This window comes from the organism of the source record quoted next, unplaced genomic scaffold, assembly GCF_019419815.1.
Source record: "Pyrus x bretschneideri cultivar Hongxiangsu unplaced genomic scaffold, Pyrus_bretschneideri_v1 Contig49, whole genome shotgun sequence".
In the NCBI taxonomy this organism is placed as follows: Eukaryota; Viridiplantae; Streptophyta; class Magnoliopsida; order Rosales; family Rosaceae; genus Pyrus; species Pyrus x bretschneideri.
Window position 1 is genome coordinate 2,870,927 of NW_025999786.1, and position 3,918 is coordinate 2,874,844.

Genomic DNA, 3,918 nt, shown 5'->3' on the forward strand with positions numbered 1-3,918 from the left:
GCTAGATCTCTCCCAAGTATATTGTATTAAATAGGAATTGATAATTTAGTTGACAAGGGACAAAGAGGATGGATGTTAAGTTGAAGTAGTTAGGCATTGATCAAATTGTATAATTTGTGTTAGCAAATATATTTGAGGTGATATATGTTGGTATTGGGTCATAGTCATAACAGAAAGATCCCAATTTCCATGTCTCACCTCACCTTTCTAATAACTTGCAAATCGGAAAATGAAAGGTAACCAGCCACTTCCTTTGTCTCTTTACACCTCTTTTAATTTAATTGTTGGTTGATCCTTTTTCCTTATGTATTCCATTCTGGATCTTCTTCCTTTTGCACCAAAAGGTTAATAAAGAAAAACTAGTTAACTTACCCGTAACAACTTCTTCTTTTTTTTTTTTTTTTTTTTTTTTTGAGCAAATAACAACTTTTTCTTATTTTATATGTTTTTATCATGTCTAAATTTGATAGTTAATTAGTACTAATTCAGTTAATTTCCCATACAAGAAAAACGAGTTTCCCATAAAAAAGACAACCAGTGGTGGATCCAATATCTAATCTTGTGGGTCTAATGTAAAAGATTCAAGCGTGCACATCACCCAAATTTTTTTTTTCTGTCTTTTTGTTGACGCAGTTAGTCAAGCACTTGGTGGGTATATCGTTATATGGCTAGTTCTATTAACAACTTTGAAGGCATCATGTTGAGCATCACTTACCAAGGCTTGCCGAATTTTGCCCAAAAGGCATTTCGTTGAACAATTTGACCTCCCCCCCCCCCCCTCCTAAAAAAAAAAAAATTCCGCCCTTGAATACACCATATAAATAGATGGTTCTACCACTAATTTGAAATTGTTATTTGCACTTCCAAATAATCATCATGCACTTTTATTGAGTTATCATCTCACTTTGTTCTACATACACCTAGAACTTTCATATGCATGAATAAATTAATGATATCAATCACTTATGTCAAAACTTTTGACATTCACAACGTCTATGAAATTTAGTGCATTTGGCTATCATGTTGAGTTTCCGGCCATATTATTAGGATAAATTTAAAGTTCATATATGTAAGCACAATATATCCAATGATGTCCCAAGTTTAAGAATTATTTGCATACTACAACCCAAAACTTGTAATGTTTGACATGTAGTAAGCATGCATATGTTTAAGCTTCTTAGGCGATCTGTGAACTTGTTCTATAGACAAGCAATTGTAGATACACCACATGTCTAACACGCATAGCACGAGACCATGCTAACCTTAATGCCATATGCAATGGCCTTTCAGGATAGTTAATGTCCAGTTGACTTTCCAAACGACTAGGAACTTAGTTTAAGGACCAAGTAACTATGGATACAAGTTTCCCTATCCTAAGATTTAGGACATTGCTTCCATATCTTAAGTCCGATGGACTCATTCATAGTATATTATCTCTATAATATAATGTCAAACTTAAGAATGAATAAAAACTTGTCATTTTTATTTATTAAAAACATGAAGTTGTTAAATAATATCCAATATTACAAATTTGGCTTTTAAGGCACAACTCCAACATAAAATACCTACAGGTACTTAGTATTATCACCATATGACGGTCAGATATGCTATAACGACATCCAAAGAGCAAATCTAACGGTTATGTGATGATAGCACTATTTACTTGAGAACTGTAGCCAGTCCCCTTTTTTTTTTTTTTTTGTTGATACATAAGTATATTCACACTAGGAGGTGATGAAATAAATTGGTTTCAAACTCGTAATCCACAATATTCGAATCTAAGATTTATCGCTTACAAGTAAAAAGAAATATCACTCGAGCGTAGTATTAAATGGCAGTCAGTCCCGAAATTTAGATGAATTGTTTGTTTTTTTTTTTTTTTTTGGGGGGGGGGGTCAACCAGATGAGATGATCTTCAGCAACTAACAGGAAGTTGCCGATTGAGTTGTACAATACTGTGATGTTCCAACAACTATGATAAACATTTGTTTTTCCTTGCACACTTTTGCTACATATTAATTCATATTTTAGACTCGTGGAATGTCATACTTAATAATGCACGATTCCCAGAAAAAGATTGAGGAACAAATTATGCTTCTGAAATTCATGATATTAACTAAGTTGACAAAATGGGTCGATCTAAACTAATACGAAATGTTATTGAAAGGAACCCTAGCTACTATAGTAATAGTGATCGTTTGGAATTTTACTTATTTAAAAAGTATTTCTGCTCATGACTAAAAGTGCTTCTAGTAAAAGCACATTGTAATTTTTAACAAAAATACGAGTGTGCTTATTGAAAATGCACTTAAAGTGTTTTTTAGAAAAAAAAAACTTATAACAGTGTTTTTTCCAGAAAATACTTTAACTGCTCTTTTGTACACAAAGGGACTTCTAACTTTTTCTGCCAAACATGATAAAAAATATATTGCATCATCCTAGGGAAAATGATTTGTGTATACTTTTTTGTTCTTAATTATGTTTTGTATATTCATATATAAAGCTGACTCTTAATTTTCTTTTGTTTTGTTCGATACAAATATCAGAAAGCAAACTAGAATGTGTGCACGAGAATTAAAAAAAAAAAAAGGTTGTGTGAAAATGGTTTTACTTGACGAGAGAGAGAGCGAAAGAGAATCCATGGCATGGAAAATTGGCAATAGAGAATAATTTTACAGAGATGTATTTATTGAAAAGTATATCCATGTGTAGATGAAGGCGTCACATGTGCATATAGTTTTTCTTCAAGAGGCCGACTGCATATTGCCATATGCATGCAGCATGCTTTGCTCCAAATGAATTAAACAATTAGCGCAAGTGGGTTATTTCATTCGGATGCTTCTCTTACAGCGCTAGTCCCCCCCAATTATTTTAAGAAAAATTAATGAAAAATTAAAAAAAAAAAAAAGTAGTTTTTATGAAAAATGATAAATAAAGGTGTAGTGAATAGTATCAGTAAAAGATAAAAATGCGGTTTTTCTTTAAAAATGAACAGTACTGCGAGTGTTTCGTTAAAACTCTCTTTATTTTATTGTTCTTGTGACCAAACATATATATTTAGGAGAAATATACAGGTAACCTATATATGTGTATATATATACACACAGTACTGCACGAAATATAAAAATAAAAATAAATAAGTACACGATTATATATATTTTGCTAACTTTTTATTTAATATCCATGACAGAAACAGATTACACTTTATTAAAACTGGAGAAACTTTTTAAGATGTTGGAAAGTGAAAGGCTGAAATTGAACCATGCATGTCCGATATTTCGTGGGCTCAATTATTGATGATATATATCCAGCTGATGATACACACAAAAGTTCATATATTATAAATGATAATTTGGAATTATTAGTAACAATCACAAAATGGCGATGTTGATCATTGGAGCTACCGACACTCGGGAGTGTTCGTTACTAATTATATTTTAATATGTAACCACTGGATCAAATGCTTTGCATTTAGCTTGGAGTGTAAATATTTTAAGCTGTATAATTATATATACTTCTGGTTAGTTACAACGTCTCACATTCGGCTTGTGAGAATATACGAATGGCGATATATAGATTTTTATTTCCTGAATAATGATGCCTAATTGCTACTGGCCGAATTAAAAATGAGATTATATATGATATATGATACACACACACACACACACACACACATATATATATACACATAGATTTTTTTTTTTTTTTTTACATTAGTTAAAGAATAGTATGACTGGTTCTTTTGTCAAAAAATAAATAAATAAATAAAAAAGATTGATTGTTACTGAAAACGACAACTTTGGTTTTGATAGCTGGAAGGTCGTTAATGAGCATAAGTACACGATCGTGATGATGATGATGACGAGTCGATGACGACGATAGTGCCTTGTTTGGTATGGTCCATGAGGTCTGCCTTGG